This window comes from Saimiri boliviensis, chromosome 6 (genome assembly GCF_048565385.1).
Source record: "Saimiri boliviensis isolate mSaiBol1 chromosome 6, mSaiBol1.pri, whole genome shotgun sequence".
Taxonomy (NCBI): domain Eukaryota; kingdom Metazoa; phylum Chordata; class Mammalia; order Primates; family Cebidae; genus Saimiri; species Saimiri boliviensis.
The window spans coordinates 23,538,985-23,561,898 of NC_133454.1; the positions used below are offsets into that span (position 1 = coordinate 23,538,985).

General features: G+C 40.9%; 1 protein-coding gene and 1 pseudogene across 2 annotated transcripts in view; both read left to right on the plus strand.

Annotated features, from left to right (window-relative positions):
* RSF1 (remodeling and spacing factor 1) overlaps positions 1–22,914 on the plus strand; it is a 161,036-nt gene that overhangs the window by 667 nt on the left and 137,455 nt on the right. The window lies entirely within an intron of this gene.
* The window catches only part of LOC101048987 (10 kDa heat shock protein, mitochondrial pseudogene), a 46,542-nt pseudogene continuing 23,628 nt past the window's right edge, over positions 1–22,914 (plus strand).

The window sequence follows — 22,914 nt, forward strand, 5'->3', positions numbered from 1 at the left end:
GGTGTGGGCTGGGTGCGGGGAGGGATTATTGTGCCGGTCGGTAGCCCGGGGCTGCTTCTCCGCGGCGGAGGCTGGCCCCCCACCCCATCTCCCCCTTGGCGGCGGGGGAAGGGGAGCGCAGGTTCCGGCCAGCTTTGCGCTTTTCTCCTCCTCTCCACCCTTACTCCCTCCCCTCCTCCCACCAATCTTTCCTACCGTCTCGGGGGAGGTTGGGCTCCGCAGCTCCGGACACCTCCTTATCTCCCTTCACCTGGGTGGGCGGGGGCCAGCGGACACTCAACTCACCCTCCCTCTGTTGGGAACTCCCCCGAGAGATTTGTCCCTTTTCCCTTCCCTTCGAGGGCTGGTTTAACCCCCAAAACTCCTTCCTTCGAGTGGGGAGGTCTGCTCCTCCCCCACGGGAGGGGATTCTTCTCCATTCTCTGTAGGGGGTCGAAGTCGGTTCAGCTCCACTTTGGAGAGGAGAGGGTTAATTCCTCCTCCATAGTTTTTATCCTTCGTCTCCCCACCTCCTCCAAAATAATAGACGAGCATCTCCCCACTTTTCCAATCCCTTCCCCCTTTATCCTGGCAGCCGGGCTTAGGGGAAGAAGTCGTCTCCCTCTCGTTTGCAGGGTAGGGTGGGGTGGTTAGTATGTAGGCTGGAGGAGGGGCTCTGACGGAGGGGGAAACAGTTGAAGAAGGTGCTTGTTGCTCATGTTTCTCTCTGGTGCCGCTGGTCTATTATTGGTGTTCGCAAGTGGTGCTCCTTCCACATAAGGCCACCGCGCGGGTGCAGGGCGCATGCTCTGCCCGGCCCCATTGAAACTTCCTGCTGCTGCTGCTGGTTCTTTTGCTGGAGCATCTCAGCGCTGCGCCTGCTGCCTCCAGCCTTCACACTGAGAGCTTATACTTACCCCCATTTATTCCCAATCCCTGCCTCTCCTTTTCTGGCACACTTCTTTCCTCAGAGAAGGCTTTTTTGTTATACTCTGAGCATTGCCTTTATCTGGAAACAGCCCTTGGCTGGAGAAGAAACATTTTCCAAATAGGTCTCTTTTTTTGTCCATATTAGCTGGCCAAAGTGGACTGGGTATTGTACAAGACAGATAGCTGTTTCCTTTCCAAGAAAGTAGGGTCGCTCTTCTATTCTCTATGTAAATGAAGAAGTTTCTGTTAACTGAATTTATTTGCATTGCTAGGAAGCTCCAAATAGGAAGTTCTTCAGAGTATTACCTATAAAAAATCTGTATGATGTTATGGCTACTGAAGACTCAAATTAATACAGCAATTTAATACAGGTCTATTAGTCTCTTCTTGCCAGTCCACATCCCTTCTACCCTTAACAAAGTGGCTTACAAAAGGTTAATTTAAAAAATAGTACAAAATAGAAGGGTGACTAATTATATTATATAAAGACTTCCCTCAGAATTTCTTTAAAAATTAAACTCTCGGTGTAGTAATTTCATTATCAAATTGTATTTTCATTCCTTTTTTAGATTTTTATTTATTTTGAGATGGAGTCTCAATCTGTTGCCCAGGCATCTCAGCTCACTGCAACCTCCACCTCCCAGGTTCAAGCAATTCTCCTGCCCCAGCCTCCTAAGTAGCTGGCATTACAGGCATGCACCACCACACCCGGCTCGTTTTTGTATTTTTAGTAATGTCGGGGTTTCACCGTGTTTGCCAGGCTGGTCTCAATCTCTTAACCTCTCAGGTGATCCACCCACTTTGGCCTCCCAGAGTGCTGGGATTATAGGCATGAGCCACCACGCCTGGCCCCTTTTTTTATTTTTAAGAAAGTAGTCATTGTGAAGTAGGATGCCTTAGTAAATTGCTTTTAGGATGCCTTAGGAAATGATAGTCTGTATCTCTCAGAGAACGAACTGTGGGCATTTGGGGAAAGGATGGCTAGCAAACTGTTTTGGGAATTTCTCTGGACCAAGTTGAAATGCGCAGGTTTTCCAGGGTGACATGGTATTTTGGGTGGTATATGAGATTGCTTGCCTCTCCATTTCTTTAGTTATTTTGATCACTGCATTTAGTTTACATTAATATCAGGGGAATACAATATTAGAGTTGGATGAATTGAATAGTGGGCCACTAAGTAAAAATGGCAGGTAATCTGAGCTAAGAAGGATCATTTATTTCAGCCACTGCATTACCGTTGGTATAGAGTTGCTAAGGGGACTGATAATAATAGATCCTGTCATAAGGTGATCTTAGAATAATTATTAATTAATGTTACACGGTTCAGAACACTTGGCAAATGAGAAGTCTCTGCAGGTGAAATGCTGTGGAGGGAAAAGATTTTCAGAACTTTGATGACGAACCATGATATCATCATCAAAGTTGGCTTGTTGTCTGAACCACTATGGTTTTATCAACTATTACAAACTTTCAGACTGTTTCAAATAGCTGATAAAACGATAGTGATTCAGCCAACAAGATTTGAACTGAGTCTTTTTAGGAAAGAGTTGTGGTGGACAAGAGTTAAAAGACGTGGATTTAGTTCCTTACAAGTGTTCTCTAAAGTTGTTCATAATATTATTCCTATTTGGCAGGCATACAAACTCTGGCTCAATAGATTGATTAAGGTGCCCAAGATTATACTGTTAATGGTAGAATCTGATTTCCAACCCGAGTCTGAGTCCAAAGCCATAAAGTTGTATAGCTTGCCACAGGATCATGGTTTCCAAACTGCACCAAGGCACCCCAGAGCATTGTTGCCAACTCCCATCTGATAGTTTAAAGTTTCAAATAGGATACAGTGATGGTTGAAATTTGCTGGTTGCCAGGTGAACTACTGCCTTACATAGTTCATGGTTTCAAGATTGTGCTACGTTTCTATAGATGACATGTCTTTGTAAAGCTGGTTTTTTAGTGGTTGCTATGGTAAAATACACAAAAATTAGTATGCAGCTGGAAAGAGGATAGCAGGGTCCACTCTGATTCCAAGGTTTGAAAAGTTGTGCAGTGCCCAACAGTAGTACACATTTCATAAGTAATTATGGTTATTTTATTCTTTAAAAACAGTCTGGATGTTGATTGAGATGTTACATATCTGATAAGTTTATTAAGGTAAATACAGATAATGTGTTAGGATTCTTACAGTTTATACTATGGTTGGCTAAATTACTTGTATGATATTAAGTTGAACAGTGTTTTTTTTGTTTCATTTCTGCATTTAATTTTAATGATTTGAATTTTAACTCTTGAAGTCAAAATATCAAGGATAAAAGCATATGGCTTTTTAACTGGAACTGTTAACTGTTACTATGTTCTCGTTTATTGTTACTGTAACTGATCTGTGTGTGACAATACATTTTTAGATGCATTTGATAAAGTGGAAAGGTAACTACTATAACTGGGACCACGATGTGTTGATTTAAACAAAAAATTTTACCAGGTGCATGTATTACAGATTGCTTGAATCTATAGTGGTAGATACTGATAGGGCATACATATATTAATAGTAGTATTGCTGGAATCAGAGCCTGGTTAGGTTGAAATTTTTTAGTTGTGACGCTTCTGCCTTTGAAAAAGTAAATATTCTTTGGGGCACTTATTAGAGGGAAAGAAAGAAAGAAATTTCATCTCTACTATTTTTGAGATGTCATGAAGTTAAGGAGGTTGTTGGCATTGCCCTAGGTACTAGGAGGTAATGGAGACAGGGGAGCTTGTCTGGCTAACATAAGCCAGTCTTTTAATGATTAAAAAGTTTGCCTTAAAATTTAGATGTTTTGTTAAATTCAGACCTCACCAGTAAGAAAATAAAGTAAGTATTTATTAGTGAGTTCGTTCATTTAATGTGTATATTGAACATCTGGTATGTACAGATGTAGCTACAGTAAATGTTGTGGGTATTATTTCTAAAAAAAAAAAAAAAAATTAAACATGAGCCTTTTAAAAGAATTTTCTAATCTAGTAAGAAGTAGCTAGACTGAGCTTGAAACTAATGACATTGTTCAAAGACTTCTTTTTTTTTTTTCTTTTCTTTTTTTTTTTTGTAAAAGACTTATTTTTTTTCTGAGATTTTATCAAGTGGAGCAATAGTCTACTCCACTTAATAAAATTCTAGCCTACAGTTGTAGACTAAAATTATCTGAGAGTTTTATGGTGAGATGTATGACCACATGCAATATGAAAAAGTAAGAATAATTTAGTCCTAAAGTATATGTTAAACTGAATCATGTATTCAAGGAAGACGTTATATATTTTGCTGGATTTAATAAAATTTTACTCTACCTGATGTGTATGGTCTTAATATACTGTATTATGCTTGGTTTTTGTTTGTTTATTTTCTGTTGTTATTGTAGAGTAGAACCCACAAAAGGTATTAGGGTATATTCTACATTCTTTTAAAAACATTTTTTTTTTTTTTTTTTGAGACGGAGTTTCGTTCTTGTTACCCAGGCTGGAGTGCAATGGCGCGATCTCGGCTCACCGCAACCTCCGCCTCCTGGGTTCAGGCAATTCTCCTGCCTCAGCCTCCTGAGTAGCTGGGATTACAGGCACGCACCACCACGCCCAGCTAGTTTTTTGTATTTTTAGTAGAGACGGGGTTTCACCATGTTGACCAGGATGGTCTTGATGTCTCGACCTCGTGATCCACCCGCCTCGGCCTCCCAAAGTGCTGGGATTACAGGCTTAAGCCACTGCGCCTGGCCTAAAAACATTTAATTACATGAGCAAATATAATGTACACTTTGTAATTACATATATTCTCTCAGGCTTTGATTTATAATTTGTTTAGTTTTATATGGTTATATCTGTAAGTTAGGTTTATATTAGCTAACTTTTAAACACTTTTGCTCACTCTTGTGCAGTTGGGCACAAGCAGTGCCTCCAGGCAAATTGATGCCTAAACTAGAGAGAACAGCAGACATTCTCTCCTTACTCTTCCACTTCCCCTCTACTTCCATTTCCTGATCATCGAGTCTGAAGTTGTACCACCTTTAGCCATTTGAAGGGGTTGCTGCTTCCATTTTAAGCTATCTTTCATTTGTATGCCATAAACTACAGTGCCTGCTAGCTCCAGTGTGCTCAGTATGAGGTATGTACCAGTGTGTTAGGAAGAAGGGAGGCTCTGAAATTTAAAAAGAAACATATTTTTGGGGTTTCCAAGTCACTAAACAATTGAACCACAATAATAGAGGAAACTGACTTAAACAGTATTAAACTGGTATTGCTTGAATATTATCAGTGGCTTTCTGAGGTGAATGCCTACTTTGTAAAAATGTATTTTCTTTCTTTCTTTTTTTTTTCCCAGAGTTAGGGCTTTGAGTTCCTGGGCTCAAGAAATCCTCCTGCCCCAGCTTCCTGAGTAGTTGGAACTATAGGCACATGCCACCGTGACTAGCTCATTTTTAAAGTTTTTTTTTTTTGGTGGAGAATGAGGTCTTACTATATTGTCCAGGCTGGTCTTGAACTCCTGGCCTCAGGTGGTACTCCCACCTCAGCATCCCAAAGTATTGGAATTACAGGCATGAGCCACCATTTGTGGCCAAAACTTCTTGCTTCTTTTTTTCTTTTTCTTTTTTTTTTTTTTGAGACAGTCTCACTCTCTTGCCCAGGCTGGAGTGCAGTGATGTGATGTTGGTTCACTGCAACCTCTGCCTCCTGGGTTCAAGTGATTCTCCTTTCTCACCTTCCCAAGTAACAGGGATTACAGGCATGTACCACCATGCCTGGCTTATGTTTGTGTTTTTAATAAAGACAGGGTTTTGCCATGTTGGCCAGGCTGGTCCTGAACTCCTGGCCTCAGGTGATCCACCCACCTCGGTCTCTCAAAGTGCTGGGATTACAGGCATGAGCCACTGTGCTCTGCCACTTCTTATTTTTATTGTGAGTTTAGGATCTGTTAAATTGTATCAGTTCTCTGTTTTCTCTCTCTCTCTCTCTCTCTCTCTCTCTCTCTCTCTCTCTCTCTCTTTCTCTCTTTCTCTCTGTGTGTTTCCCTTTACAAATTATAAATGGCAAACTTGATCCCATTTCATCATCATTATTAGACTACTTTTTGCTTTCATGTTTTGCTCAGAATTAAGTTTTTTTTTTTGTTTGTTTGTTTGTTTTAGAGTTTTGCTCTTATTGCCCAGGCTGGACTGTAATGGTGCAGTCTTGGCTCACTGCAACCTCCACCTCCCGGGTTTAAGTGATTCTTCTGCCTCAGCCTCCCATGTAGCTGGGATTACAGGCATGTGCCACCATACCTGGCTAATTTTGTATTTTTAGTAGAGACAGGGTTTCTCCATATTGTTTAGGCTGGTCTTAAACTCCTGACCTCAGGTGATTCACCCACTTTGGCCTCCCAAAGTGCTGGGATTACAGGCGTGAGCTACTGTGCCTGGCCAAGAATTAAGTTTTAATACTCGTTTACAAATACCAAATAAACTTGGTTTCTCTCAGGGTAAGTTGTGTAAGATATTCTGATAGCAAATTATTTCATAATTTGTGCCTTTTTGTTAATAAAAGGTAAACATTTCTGAAGAAGCAGGGATGAGATGGTGGGGAATTTGCAGTGTTCAATTACCATACCAGTTTAGAGGCTGGACAAATGAACAAGAACTAAAAGTTATGCTTTGAATATTTGTTCAAAATCAAGGTGATCTTTTCAATGTAAGAACATGGGCTGTGAGGGCACACTAAGCAGAAACTACATCTGATTTATTCTTTTTTTTTTTTCTTTTTTTTTTTTTTTGAGACGGAGTTTCACTCTTGTTACCCAGGCTGGAGTGCAATGGCACGATCTCGGCTCACCGCAACCTCCGCCTCCTGGGTTCAGGCAATTCTCCTGCCTCAGCCTCCTGAGTAGCTGGGATTACAGGCACGCACCACCATACCCAGCTAACTTTTTGTATTTTTAGTAGAGACGGGGTTTCACCATGTTGACCAGGATGGTCTCAATCTCTCGACCTCGTGATCCACCCGCCTCGGCCTCCCAAAGTGCTGGGATTACAGGCTTGAGCCACCGCGCCCGGCCTTTTCTTTTCTTTTTGAGATGGAGTCTTGCTCTGTCATCCAGGCTGGAGTGCAGTGCTCACTGCAACCTCTGCCTCCCGGGTTTAAGTGATTAATTGATTCTCCTGCCTCAGCCTCCTTAGTGGCTGGAATTACAGGCACCTGCCACCAACGCCTGGCTAATTTTTTTGTTTAGTAGAGATGGGGTTTTGCCCTGTTGCCCACGCTGGTCTCAAACTGCTAACCTCAAGTGATCTGCCCACCTCGGCCTCCCAAAGTGCAGAGATTACAGGCATGAGCCACCGCATCCAGCCCAAATTGATTTTAAGAAAGAAGAGCGTGAGGGGAGAACTTCACAGGTGCCCCACCAGCAGACAAAACAGGCTTCAGCCTCCTGTAATTGAACAAGGATTGCTTGAAGAGCAACATTACGTATATAATCTATATATGGCTCATATAAGCAAGAGTTCCTCCAGAAAGCATTCATAGTGACGGCTGAGTCTATTTGTTTTAGACTCTAAGTATTTTTCCCCAGTATTTGTAAATGTTTATCTTAATTATTTTCTGGATAGTAGGATTATATAGGTTTTTTCCCTTTGGTTTTTCTTATATTTTTTCACCTTTCATTTTCTATGTTAATTGTGCATTTCTTTGATAATCACCAAAAAGTTATTTAAAACTAGATTTCTAAAGAGGCTTTATAAAAGAAAAATTAGAATTGCTGCTTTTATTTGTTTACTCTCTTTTTTTTTTTTTTTTTTTTAAGACAGGGTCTCACTCTGTCACCCAGGCTGGAGTGCCATGGTGTGTTCTCTGCTTACTGCACCCTCTACCTCCCAGACTCAGGTGATCCTCCCATCTCAGCCTCTCAAGTTGCTGGGACCACAGGCATGTGCCACCACACCCAGCTAAATTTTTTTTTGTATTTTTAGTAGAGGCAGCATTTCATTATGTTGCCCAGGCTGGTCTCAAATTCCTGGGCTTAAGTGATCCACCTGACTTGGCCTTGCAAAGTGCTGGGATTACAGGTGTGAGCCACCAAGCCCAGCCGATTTATTTACTCTTAATCTTGAATTACCTCTTACAATGAATGTTACTGTCATCTACCCAACTCACTCAGATCAAAAACCAAGGAGGCATCCTAGACCTTAGCCTCTAACACTTTCTACTTTGATAGTAGGTCATATTGAGTCTATTTCTTTATCCCCTTTTATATTCAACCTTGCTTTTCTGTTCTCATTGCTAGTTTTTTTTTTTTTTTTTTTTTTTTTGAGACGGAATTTCGCTCTTGTTGCCCAGGCTGGAGTGCAATGGCGCGATCTCGGCTCACCGCAACCTCCGCCTCCTGGGCTCAGGCAATTCTCCTGCCTCAGCCTCCTGAGTAGCTGGGATTACAGGCACGTGCCACCACGCCCAGCTAGTTTCTTGTATTTTTAGTAGAGACGGGGTTTCACCATGTTGACCAGAATGGTCTCGATCTCTCGACCTCGTGATCCACCCGCCTCGGCCTCCCAAAGTGCTGGGATTACAGGCTTGAGCCACCGCGCCCGGCCCTCTGTCTTTCAAGTTAACCAAGGAGATGGTTACACTTCCATCTCCTTACCCTGCGTGTACCCTTTGTAGATTTTACGTCATGGTACTCATGACACTTTTTGCACTTACAGTCTAGCCTACAAGATGGTAAACTCTTTGAGGACAGGGATTCTTATTTATCATTGTATCCCTAGCAATTGGTAGGTAATACCAAATATGTAGTAGATGTTTGTAGAATTAATAGTTTTCCTTAATTTATTATAGGACCATGTTCTGCTCTAAAACTTTGAAGTTAAAGCCTAGTCTGTGATAGCTTAGTACGGCCATGTTCATTTGTTTACATACTGTTGTCTATAGCTGCTTTCACACAACGGTGGCAGAGTTGAGCAGTTGTCACAGAGAACATACAGGTTCAAAACCTAAAGTATTGGGCTGGGTACGGTGGCTCACACCTGCAATCCAAGCACTTTGGGAGTACTGCTTGAGCCCTAGAGGTTGAGGCTGATCATGCCACTGCACTCCAGCCTGGGTGACACAGACATCGAGACCCTGTCTCAGAAAAACAAAAACAAAAACAAAAACCCAAACCTGAAGAAGTTATTATCTGTTTGGCCCTTTACAGAAAAAATTTTGCTGATCCCTATTCCAGTGTATGAAGATGGAAGTCTGTATCAGATGATGATCTCTGTGTTTGAGGATACATTTAGAACCAGTATAATACAAATTTCCAGCCTGGCCAATATGATGAAACCTGGTCTCTACTAAAAATACGAATTAGTTGGATGTGGTGGTGCACACCTGTAATCCTAGCTACTCGGGAGGCTGCTGCACGAGAATTGTTTAACCTGGGAGGCAGAGGTTACAGTGAGCTGAGATGGTGCCATTGCACTACAGTCTGGGTGACAGAGTGAGACTCCACCCCCCTTTGCAAAAAAAGAACCAGTATAATACAAACCAAATGCCTAGAATGCCCTGTGAATGAAAAATATTACTGGTGCAGTAGTCTCCTCAATACTGCTCTTAATTTTACAACTAACTGTTTCAGTCTTGATTACTCCTCTTTCTTGGGTTTAAAAGAGGAGTAGTGAGTCTTTAAAAGCTTTTTTGTTAAGAAGGTGATGATATTACATTGAACTAAATTTCTTTTATTGAAGAATAGCCACAGCTACCTCTGTCTAATTGTCATAAGGCAATGCCAGGATGGGGGCCATGTGACCATGTGACCTAGTAGTTGGTAGTAAGGCTGAGAGTTGTTGTAACATTACTGCTATACAAGCCTGTCTGGATCAAGGGGACTGATGAGGTGAGGATAAGATGAATGGTAATGCCGTGTACTCTGATGGGAAAGGATGAAGTTATTAAAGGTAGAACCTAAAAGATTTAGATTACTTAGAGGACACAGGACTGGGAAAGAATGTTCTAGATCATAGCTTACTAGTAAGAGGGATTAAATGCCTTGGTCATCAGTGTGTTTTGCAGTGGAAGTGCAGTATTGGTTATGAATTGGTTAGCTTAGGCAGGTGTTATGCTGGCCATCTCAGGGAATTTGATATTTACTGTTTTCCTTTTGTCTTTGGCATTCTCACAGTTGGCTCTGCAAATAAATAAAATTGCCACTTCTTCAATGTTTAGATGTTAAAACTGTTTTAGGAAAAGAAAATGAGATAGAATGAGTTACTCTAAATAATTCATTCTAACTTGCTTTTGGTATTTGGAGTTTGGGAATATAGCAAGATTGTAATATTGGAAAACTTTGACTAATCAGAAGTATACGGTAGCTTACTTTATATTCCCATTAAAGTCTTGCCAACCTCCAGTTAATCAGAACCATAAATAAGCAATAAATAGCAGTACCAACTTGGTCTGGCATCTGATTCAGACATTCCATAATATTCCTCATTTTAGAGGCTTTTTGTCCTATGATTTTGACTATGGTCAACTGGTTTCTCCTTGCTATCTTTTTGCTTCATGGCCTTTTCATTTTATAGTCTATTTTCCATCATTACCTAGTTTTATTCACCATGTTAACTATATCTCATTCCGTTAGTGTCCTGTTTTCCCTTATTTTGGACCTTCCCTTTAGTTCCCTTAGAACTATCTTCTCCATTCTCATCTTTCATAGAAAAATAAATTATAAAAATGCAAAAATAAGGGGCGTTGTAGTATGCATGCTTTACCATAATTTTATAGGTTAAATGCCTGTAGTAGTACTGTTAAAATTATCAGAGCTTACTGTTGAGCCAGACTCCGTGGTAGTCTTCTACCAAGATTATCTTATTTAATTCTTACAGTCACTCTATTTATAGTGTCATTATTTTCATTTCATAGATAAGGGAACTATTTAGAGAGGTAAAGTAATTTGCATGAAGTCACACACTGTTAAAGAGTTGGAGAAAATTTTGATTAAAAAAATTTGTAATGCTGTGGGCATTTAAAACTGGGTAAGTCTGGCTTCGGAGCCCAACCCTTAACCAGTGTTTTGTCCCCACAGGTATGATCTTACAGTGATTGTAGTGTGATCCACAGTACTATGGTTGTGGTCTGAACACGTAGGCTTCGAGTCAGATAATATAGCGTTATTTCCCCGCTCACCTCTTTTTACTTTAAAAGTTTTAATTTTATTAGTATGAACATTATTTTAAAAATGCTATAATATTTGAATGAGATACTAAAATATGTTGAAACCAAAGAACTGCAAGTCATAGGAACAGTTGAGTGGCTTGATATTTGGACATGAATCCTAACCAGCTTTTCATTATTGCTTGGGAAAATTCTAGTCTTCCTCACACTTTGAAATAATTTTCTTCTTATTTATTTATTATTTATTTTTGAGACAGAGTCTTGTTCTGTCACCCAGGCTGGAGTGCAGTGGCATGATCTCATCTTACTGCAATCTTTACCTCAGGTTCAAGCGATTCTCCTGCCTCAGCCTCTGGAATTGCTAGGGCTGCCTGAAGGCATCCACCACCACGCCCAGCTAATTTTTGTGTTTTTAGTAGAGATGAGGTTTCACCATGTTGTCCAGGCTGGTCTTGAAGTCCTGAGCTCAAATGACCTGCCCACCTTGGTCTCCCAAAGTGCTGGGTTTATAGGTGTGAGCCACCATACCCAGCCTAATTTTTTTATTTAAAAAAATTTTTTTAATGGCATTGGCTCAGTGAAGTAGTTTTCTTTTTGAGTATTTTTGAAATAAGACTCCATCTTCTGTACCTATAAAAGTTTTGTGAATTGTGTCATCAGATGCCTCCAGGGTGTGTTCCCCTACTGCTAGGACTTCCATTTACCCTAATTAAAGTTGTTGTTTTATTTTTCCTTGCAGTTCAGTGTTTTTAGCCCTTATGATAATCATGTGTCATTAACTGTGTCTGGCTGTGCATTAGAATCACTTGAATCTCTCTGAAGAATACTGATGCCTGGGCCTTAACAATGCTCCAGTGAAATCAGAATCTTGGGGATTGAGACCCTGGCATCAGTAATTTTAATGTGTAATCAGGAATGTCTGTTCTTACCTATTTGTTCTAATACTTCAAATTTTGTCTTAAAGTCTGTATTTTTGCCCAGATTAAAATCTATTTTGTCTGGTATTAGCATAGTCACTTCAGCTGTCTTTTGTTTACTTTGCATGGTGTGTTCCTTTCCTTCCTTTTAACCTCCTTGTGTCTTTGATTCTAAATTTTGTTTCTTGTAGACAGAATATTTGTATCATGTTTGTGTGGTCTTGTTTACATGAATATAGTTATGCAAGCAGTTATAATACAAAGTATAACTGCTGTTTAGAGTAATTTCAAGGTGCTTTGGGAATATAAATGAGCAAGTACCTAATTTTGGCCAGGGGAAATCATAACATCACTATAGGCATTATGGAAATTTGAATGTTTGAATAGAAGTTGGAAAAGCATTCCAGACACGGAACAGCATGGGAAAAGGCACAGAAATTTCAGATAATATGGCATGTATGGGAAATTGTAACCTAACTTTATACATTAGGTTTCTGATAAGGTTTGTGGTTGAGGAACTTAAGACCATGTGAGAAAATTAGATTTTGAGTTACAAATGCTTTGCATGTATTTTTCCCTTCTTTAAAGTAAAAATGTAGCACATTAAATAAAGGCAACGTGCCAGTGACTGACAATAATAAGTTCCATAAAGAATTCATTTTCTCTTATTCACTCTATTTCTAGCCTAGTATTTAGCATATAGTAGATGCTCAAATGTTAGTTTAATGAATGTGTCACATATTTCAAAATATTTTTAGGTTTTCTTTTGTCCCTTGTTTACTAGATATTTTTCAGGTATAACTCCTTTTTCTTTTGGGTATTGCTTGCAAAGATATACATTACTCAATTTCAACCCCCTCCCTTGTTTTTTCACTCATTTAACTTTTTTTTTTTTTTTTAAATGATTCAGGTGTTTCCTTCTGGGTCCTCCCCATCTTGGGTCCTCCCCCAACTTTTCTTTCTTCTTTATTTAGCGAGAGGGTCTTGCTCTATTGCCCAGGCTGCAGTGCAGTGGTGTAGTCATAGTTCACTGCAATGTAAAACTCCTGGGTTCAAGTGATCCTCCTGCCTCAGCAGCTAGCACTACTTGTTTCCCCACACCTGGTTAATTAAAAAAAAAAATTTTTTTTTAAGAGATGGGTGTTGCTTTGTAGTTGAGACTGGGTTTTATAATAGTGCCTGCGATGGAGAATCTTTGGGTAATTGTTCAATTCATTTCTTAACCTCTTGTAAGCTTATTATTTTTTATTCAAATCCTCTGAGTATAATTAAAAATCCAGTTTTTCATTCATCTTTCCTAAGATACCATGGGGAAAAGTTATTCCATTTCTGCTATTTACCTTTTTTTTGTAGAGCCCCACCCCAATTTCTCTGAGTTGATTTATGTGATCTTCACCAGGGCTGATCTGAAATTCTTATTTCTGAAACAGTCCTTTTGGGGTGTTGGAAAGGGAGTGGGCAGTTTGGGGATAGGGAAATTACCCAGAGGTTGTTATAATATTACAGTCATATTGTGAGATATGAGTTGGGGAAGTGGCCACAGGGAGTGAGAGAAAAGGCTAGATCTGAGAAAGAGAAGTTGCAGGTATTATTGATAAGGACTAGGTTAATGGATTGATGCAAAGTGTTTTGTGTAGTAATAGTATTTCCAATTTTTGGCTTGGAGAGTGAGTAGTTAATAATTCCATTTACTGAGGAGGGAAACAGCTGAAAAGACCCAGGGTTGGTTTATAGGGAAAAGATGTGACTTTCTAGTTTTAAACAATCAGAATTCTAATAACTTACATATAAGTACCATTTGAAGCACTATGTTAATTTCATTGCTTTCTAAAAGCTTACTTGAATAAACATTATAGCAATATATCGTATTTCACAATTCTTTTTGTTTTGTGAATTAAGTTGTTATGTACATATGAATATGCTATATAAATATTAAGTATGCATTTAACATTTATGCTTTTAGAATGCCTTGTTTATGTACTTAAGGTAATTAAAAATAACTGTCTTAGCATTTGTGCTCAGTTGTTTTCTCTTATAGGTAAAGTTTTCTTTAATGAGAGAATCTGTCTTTTTTTGTTTTGTTTTCTTTTTTTTGAGATGTAGTCATGCTCTGTCTCCCAAGGTGGAGTGCGGTGGTGTGATCTTGGCTTACTGCAACCTCTGTCTCCTGGGTTCAAGTGATTCTCCTGCTTCAGCTTCCCATGTAGCTGGGATTACACGTGTGTGTCATCACACCTAGCTAAGTTTTGTATGTTTAGTAGAGACGGGGTTTCACCATGTTGGCCAGGCTAGTCTCAAACTCCTAAACTCAGATGATCCACCCAACTCAGCCTCCCAAAGCATCGCGACTACAGGCATGAGCCTGTGTCCTGCCCAGATAGTCTGTCATTTTTATTTGCAAAAAAAGTTTGTTGTAATTTTAGAGATTGCTTTTTTCTGCTAGGTACAGAGATTTGATACTTGTTGGACATCCCTTCTGTTCCTTTGTCACCACAAAGAAACAAATGGAAGTTTCAAATAAATTGAAATAACCACTCTATATAAATAAACACATGTTTAATACATACTGTGGATTTAATTCATTATAGATGAGAAGTACACATAAGTGATATGCGTGTTTATGGGGGTTGAAAGTTGATTCTTGATTGATCTTGAAAAATTGTCTACCAGAAATGTAATTTGACTTGAATTCCATCTGAGGAGCAACTCTTTTCTCCAGCCTTTTTTGAGACAAGGTCTTGCTCTCTTGCCCAGACTGCAGTATAGTGGTGTAGTCACAGTTCACTGCAGCCTTGACCTGAGTTCAAGCTGTCCTTCCACCTCGGCCTCCTGAGTAGCTGGGACCATAAGCACATGCCATCATGCTCAGATAATATTTTTTTTTCCAGAGGTGGGGTCTCACTGTGTTGGCCAGGCTGGAACTTTTGAGCTCAAGTGATCCGCCTACTTCGGCCTCTCACAGTGCTGGGATTACAGGCATGAGCCACTGCACCCAGGTCTGCAACTATTAAATATGCTATTAGACACCATGTGCTAATGTAGTCCTGTAATATTATTTGAGCTGTAAGTAAAGTCTGGTGTCATGCCATTTAATTAATGAAGGATGGTTTCATCGTTTTACAAGATAGAATGTCATCAACAAGACTGTCCCTATTTCACATGCCAGCCACAAGTGGGGTCCTCATGCCACCTGCACTTCTACCCAACTGGCTACAAATTTGAGGAGCTCCCATACCCACCTCAGGCTCTGTAATTCACTGAAATGACTCACAGAACTCAAGAAAGTGCTTTATTTACTGTTATGGCTTTATTATAAAGGATACAACTTAAGACCAGCCAGATGAAGAGACACATAAGGTAAGATCTGGGAGGGTCCTGCATCCAGGGCTTCTGTGCCCTCTCCGGGTAGAATCAGGGCATCACTGTGTTGACCAGTCAGGAAACTGCTCACTCAGTATGACAGTTTTTTGTTTGCTTTCAAACAAGTCTTGCTTCGTTGCCCAGGCTGGAGTGCAATGCTGCAAAATGGCTCACTGCAGCCCTGAGCTCCTGGGCTCAAACGATCCTCCTGCCAAGTAGCAGGTACTGCAGGCACATGTTACCTTGCCCAGCTATAATTTAGTTATATTTTTCTAGAGATGGGGTCTCACCATGTTGCTCAGGCTGATCTTGAATTTCTGGCCTCAAATGATCCTCCTGCCTTGGCCTCCCAAAGTGATAGGATTATAGGTGTGGGCCACCACACTTGGCCATACGTAACTGCTTTTTTTTTTTTTTTTTTTTTTTTTTATGAAGTCTCACTCTTTTGGCGAGGCTGGAGTGTAGTGGTGTGATCTTGGCTCACTAAAATCTCTGCTCTCAGGTTTAAGCAATCTCCTACCTCAGCCTTCTGTGTAGCTGGGATTACAGATGCGCACCACCATGCCAGGCTAATTTTTGTATTTTTATTTAGTAGAGGCAGGATTTCACCATGTTAGCCAGGCTGGTCTGGAGCTCCTGACCTCAAGGGATCCACCTGCCTTGGCCTCCCAAAGTGTTGGGATTACAGGCGTGAGCCACCACGCCCAGCCAATGTAACAATTTTTAGTTAGTGTTTTTATCTTGTGATAGAACGCACTCTCAGCTGGGCACGGTGGTTCATGCCTATAATCCCAGCACTTTGGGAGGCTGAGGTGGGTGGATCACTTGAGCCCAGGAGTTCAGGACTAGCCTGGGCAACATGGTGAACCCTGTCTCTACAAAAAATACAAAAATTATCCGGGTGTGGTAGCATGTGACTATACTCCCAGCTACTTGGGGGTGCTGAGGCAGGAGGATTGCTTGAGCTTGGGAGGTTGGGGCTGCAATGAGCCATGATTGTGCCACTGCACTTCAGACTGGGGAACAAAGAGGGTCCCTGTTTACAAACAAACTCACTCACTCTCCAGCCCCCTATCTTCTCCCTGGAGGTTGGGCTGCTTCAAGCCCCTACTGCCTCTACAATCTAATCTAACAATAGCTCCTTCTGGCGGGGCTATCCTCTCCTTGTTCCATCCCATTTGTTCATGGTATATAATGTCTTTCATAAGTTGCTGAAATCAGTTTGTTAGTTTTTGTTTGTTCATTTTTTTAGAGCTAGGGTCTCACTCTGTCACCCAGGCTGGGGTGAAAGGCACTGGAGGGGCACTCTATATCATAGTTCGCTAGTATATTGTTGAAAGTTTTTTTCTTGTGATATCTTTTAAATGGTTTTGTTGCCCGGGCATGGTGGCTCACTCCTGTAATTCCAACACTTTGGGAGGCAAAGGCATGCGGATCACCTGAGGTCAAGAGTTCTAGACTAGCCTGGCCAGTAAGCCAACATGGTGAAACCCCGCCTCTACTCAAAATACAAAATTAGCCAGGCATGGTGGTGCGTGCCTGTAATCCCAGCTACTTGGGAGGCTGAGGCAGGAGAATTGCTTGAAACCAGAAGGCAGAGATGGCAGTGAGCTGAGATCGTACCATTATACTCCAGTCTGGGCAATAAGAGTGAAACTCTGTGTCCAAAAAAAAAAAATTAACTGATAAATTAATTACATGGTTTTGGTATTAGAGTAAATGAAAAATTGTTTCTTCTTTCCACAGAGTACTCTGACACCAAATTTGTGGCTTTTCCACACCAAGCAACTTTCCAGTTCTCTGCTTACACCAACTGGGTGTATTACGATTTAATTTGATTTTGACACTTACTACCTAGAGTTACCACAGTCTCACAAATTAAAGATTCATACCCACAAGATTGCCTTCCCACTCTAGACATCAGTTGCAAGTATTAGGTGCCAAGGGTCCCTACACTTCTGCCTGACTTGACTACAAATTGGGGGTTCTCACAACTTCCTTCTTAGGTTCAATAACCTGCTGGATGGGCTTACAAAACTCAGGGTAACACTTTACTTATGTTTGCAGGTTTATTATAAAGGATACAAACAAACAGCCAGATGAAGAGGTACACAGGGCAAGCAAGGTCTGGAAGAGTCCCATGTGCAGGTGCTTCTCTCCCCCAGCACATGAATGCATTCACCAACTCAGACGCTGTCTAAACCTTAGTTTAGGTTTTTTTTTTGTTTTTTGTTTTTTTTTTTTTGGTAGAGATGGGGTCTCTGTACGTTTCCCAGGCTGTTCTTGCATTCCTGGGCTCAAGCGATCCTCCTGTTTCAGCCTCCCAAAGTGCTGGGATTACAGGCATTAGCTACCATGCCCAGCCAGTTTAAGGATTTTTTTTTTAATGAAGGTTTCATCATGTAGGCATGATTAATTGTTAACTCAATCTCCATATTCTCTTTGCTCCCTGGAGGATGTGGATGTGGATGGGGCTAAAAGTTTCAGGGTCTAGTCATGTAATCGTGGCTTGGTCTTTCTAGTGACCCGTTCTTTTTCTGAAGATTCCAGGAGCCCACCAAGACTTGCCTCATTAGAACAAAAGATGCTTCTATCACCTGGGAAATTCCAGGGCACTTAAGAGCTCTGTGTAGACACTCCTGTAATCCCACTGTGCAGGAAATTGCAAGGAATTTAGGAGCTCTGTGTCAGGAACCAGGTCCAGAGAGCACGTATTAGAACAAAAGATGCTGCTAGCACCTTATACTCAGGAAGTTATAAGGATTTTAGCTTTGTGTCAGGAACTATGGAGCAGAGACTAAATATGTATTTCCTCTTTTCTTTTATTTTTTTTGAGACAGAGTCTTGCTTTGTTTTGCCCAGGCTGGAGTACAGTGGCAAGTTCTCAGCTCATTGCAGCCTCCACCTCCTGGGTTCAAATAACTCTCCTGTCTCAGCCTCCCAAGTAGCTGTGACTACAGGCATGTGCCACCACACCCAGCTAATTGTGTATTTTTAGTACAGAAGGGGTTTTACTATGTTAGTCAAGCTGGTCTCAAACTCCTTACCTCAGGTGATCCAGCCACTGTGGTCTCCCAAAGTGCTAGGATTACATGTGTGAGCCATTGCGCCCTGCCCCAAATAATGTATTTCTTCTTATACCATACAAGGTAATCCTGGCCTCATAAAATGAATTGGGAAGTGTGGAACGTGTTCTGTCCTCTTCTGTGTTTTGGAGGAATTTCAGAAGGACTGGAATTAACTCTTTTTTTTTTTTTTTTTTTTTTAAAGAGACAGAAGGTTTTGCTCTGTTACGCAGGTTGAAGTGTGATGCTGCAATTGTGGCTCACTGCCACCTTGACATAGGACTCAAGCAGTCCTCTTGCCTCAGCTTCACACTCAGCTAATTGAAGAGAGAGAGTCTCACCATAGCCCAAGCTGGAGTGTAGTGGTGCAGTCATACCTCACTTCAGCCTTGAAGTCTTGGGCTCAAGCTATCTTCCCAACCATAACCTCTCATGTAGCTAAGAGTACAGGTGTTTGCCACCATGCCTTACCAGTTTTGAGTTTTTTTTTTTTTTTTTTTCTTTTCTAACTAGAATAACCAGCTTAGAGTTTTTTGTTGAGATGGAGTCTTGCTGTGTTGTCCAGGCTGGTCTTATATGCCTGACCTCAAGTGATCTGCCGTCCTCCTTCTAAAGTGCTGATATGACAGGCATGTGCCACCACACCCAGCTGGTGTTAATTCTTTTATAAATGTTCGGTAGAATTTACCAGTGAAGCCATCTGGTACTGGGCTTTCCTTGTGGGAAATACTTTTTTTCCTTTTCTGTTTTTTTTTTTTTTTCCTTTTTCTGATAAGAAAGCTTTGTTGTTACCTGATCTTTCTGGTTTTTTCTTTTTGGAGACAGGTTCTTGTTTTGTTGCCCAGGCTGGAGTGCAATGGTGTGATCTCAGCTCATTGCAACCTCCACCTTCTGGGTTCAAGTGATTCTCCTGCCTCAGCCTCCCGCATAGGTAGGATTACAGGTGTGTGCCACCATGCCTGGCTAAATTTTATATTTTTAGTAGAGGTGGGGGAGTTCACCATGTTGGTCAGACTGGTCTCCAGCTCAAATGATCTATATTTTTAGTAGAGGTGGGGGGTTTCACCATGTTGGTCAGACTGGTCTCCAGCTCAAATGATCTACCTGCCTTGGCCTCCCAAAGTGCTGGGATTACAGGTATGAGCCACTATGCCTTACCATGGCCAAATGTTTCTTATTTTTTCTTTTTAAGAGAATAGAGCCTTGCCACATCACCCAGGCTGGAGTGCAGTGGCTATTCACAGGAGCAATTATAGGGCACTGTTATTATATTGGAGTCTGTGTCTCTGTTTAGATCTAGTAATCCTTTATGAATTTGTGTGCTCCATTGTTGAGTGCAGATATATTTAGAACTGTTATGTCCTTTTGCTGGATTCATCCCTTTATCATTGTATAATGACCTTCATCATCTTTTTTTTATTAGCTTTTTTGACTTAAAGCTGGTTTTATCTGATAGAGGTATAGCTACTCCTGAGAGTTTGTTGGGAGATTCTAGCAGGGGAGTGCAGCTACTTGTATACCCTTGATGGAAGACCAGTCCTCCTCTGTTGGGGATGATTGTCCTTTTCTACTAAGTGTGAGCTTTGGGAGGGACACCCATGGATCAGTGAGGGAGAAAGTGGACACCTGCCTAGCCAGCCAGATCAACTGAATCAATCCTGGTGATCAATGGAGTGACAGATGTCACAGCCAGATCACTCTCACATCCGTAACTGATACATGTATAGCTAATCCTGCTCACTTTTGGTTTTCATCTGTGTGGAATATCTTTCCACTCCTTTTCTTTTAGTCTATATGTGCCTTTACAGGTAAAGCGTGTTTTTTCTAGGCATCATATAATTGGATCATATTTCTTTTTTTAATTTTTTTTGAGGCAAGATTTCTCCTGTCTCCCAGGCTGGAGTGCAGTGGCATGATCATGACTCACGGCAGCCTTGAATTCCTGGATTTAAGCAATCTTTTGCCTTAGCTTCCTGAGTAGCTGGGACTACAAGTGCAGGTCACCACACCTTGCTAATTTAAAATTTTTTCTTTTTTAGAGATGAGGACTTGCTATGTAGATCAGGCTGGTTTCAAACCCCTGACCTAAAGTGATCCTCTTGCCTCGACCTCTTAAAGTGCTGGGATTACAGGCATGAGCCACCACACCTGGCCAGATCATGTTTCTTTATCCAATCAGCCAGTTTGTATCTTTCAAGTGGAGACAAATCCATTTACATTCAAAGTTATTCTTGATATGTGATGTTTTGTTCTTGTCATATTGTTGTTTTCTGGTTGTTTTATATATTCTTTGTCCTTTTCTTTTTCTTGTTTATCTCTGTGATTTACAGTCTTTATGTAATAGTAACTTTGAATTTTTTCTCTTCCTCATCTGTATGTTTGCTTTACCCTTGAATTTATACTTTTGTGTGTTTTCATAATGGTAAATGTCATCCTTTGACTTCCAAGTTTACTGCTCCTTTGAGCATTTCTTGTAGGTCTGGCCTAATGGTAATGAATTCTCTTTAACGGTGATGAATTCTTTTTAACTTTTGCTTGTCAGGGAAACATTTTTCTCATGACAGGAAATTTTGGTAGGTATGGTATCTTGGTTGGCAGTTTTTTTCTTTAATCTTTGACTATGTCATTCCATTCTCTCCTGGCTGGTAAAGTTTCTGCTGAGAAATCTACTGTTAGTCTGATGGGGGTTCTTTTTCTTTTTCTTTCTCTTTCTTCTTTTTTTTTTTTTTGAGACAGTTTCTGCCCAGGCTGGAGTGCAATGGCGCAATCTCAGCTTATTGCAGCCCCTCCACCTCCTGGGTTCAAATGATTCAGCCTCCCGAGTAGCTAGGATTATAGGCACCCACCACCACACCGGCTAATTTTTGTGTTTTTAGTAGAGATGGGGTTTCACCATGTTGGCCAGGCTGGTCTTGAACTTCTGACCTCATGATCTGCCTACCTTGGCCTCTCAAAATGCTGAGATTACAGACATGAGCCACTGTGCCTGGCCACGGGGGTTTCTTAATAGGTGACTACACACTTTTCACTTACTTGGTGGTTTGGGTGTTCTCTTTGTCTTTGACTGTAGACAGCTTCACTATAATGTGCTGTGGAGAAGACCTTCTTTTTGCATTGTGTCTGTTTGGGGATGTCTGGGCCATCTTTATCTGGTCGTTTATATCTTTTGCTAGACTTGGGAAAGGATATAGTTTGGGTATTTGTCCTTGCTTAAATCTCGTGTTGAAACGTAATCCCCAGTATTGGAGGTGGGCCCTGGTAGGAGGTGTTTGGATCATGGAGGCAGATCCCTTATGAATGGCTTGGGCTATCCCCTGAGTGATAAGTGAACTATTGCTGAGTCCACATGAGATCTTGTCATTTAAAAATGTATGCCACCTCCTCCCCCATTCTGTCTGTCTCAGTTGCTCCTGCTTTTACCATGTGACACTTCTGCTCCCCCTTCACCTTCTGCCATGATTATACACCTCCTTAGGTCTCCCTTGAAGTCCAGCAGACACTAACACCATGCTTCCTATAAAACCTACAGAAACATGAGCCAATTAAACCATTTTTCTTTATAAATTACCCAAGCCCAGGTATTTTTGTTGTTGTTTTGAGACAGTTTTGCTCTTGTCGCCCAGGCTGGAGTGCAATGGAGCGATCTCGGCTCACCGCAACCTTCGCTTCCTGGTTCAAGCGATTCTCCTGCCTCAGCCTCCTGAGTAGCTGGGATTACAGGAATGAACGACCACTCCTAGCTAATTTTGTATTTTTAGTAGAGACAGGGGTTTCTCCATGTTGGTCAGGCTGGTCTCAAACTCCCAACCTTCGATGATCCACCCACCTCGGCCTCCCATAGTATTGGGATTATAGGCGTGAGCCACTGCCCCAACAGCTATTTCTTTATAACAATGCAAGAACTGCCTCATACAGCAAGTCTTCATCTGTTACTTCACTAAATAGGTTTTTTGACTCATTCTCTCTTTGCCTTCTGGGATACCAAATACCAAATTCTTGGTTGTTTTCATTGTCCCATATGTCACAAAGGGTTTGTTCATCCTTTTTTATTTTACTTTGTCTGACTGGGTAATCTCTTTCTTTTTTTTTTTTTCTTCCAGATTCAATTATGCCAGGGAGGATGACTGGGTTATTTCAAAAGACTGTCTTCAAGATCGGAGATTCTTTCTTTTGCTTGTTCTAATCTATTGTTGAGTCTTTCAAATGTGTTCTGTATTTCATTCAATGAGCTCTTCAGTTCCCGAATTTCTGTTTGGTTCTTTTTTATATCTTTCTCTTTGGTAAATTTCTCGTTTACAACCTGAATTATTTTTATGATTTCTTTGGTGGTGGTGGTTTTTTTTTTTGTTCTTGTTGTTATTGTTTTGTTTTGTTTTGTTTTTAGTATTCTCTTATATTTCACTGAGCTTCTTGAAGATCAATATTTTGAATTTTGGGGGGAGATTTTATAAATTTGTTTTTGATTGAGATCTCTAGCTAGAGTGTTACTGTGTCTCTTTGGAGGTATCAAATGATATCTG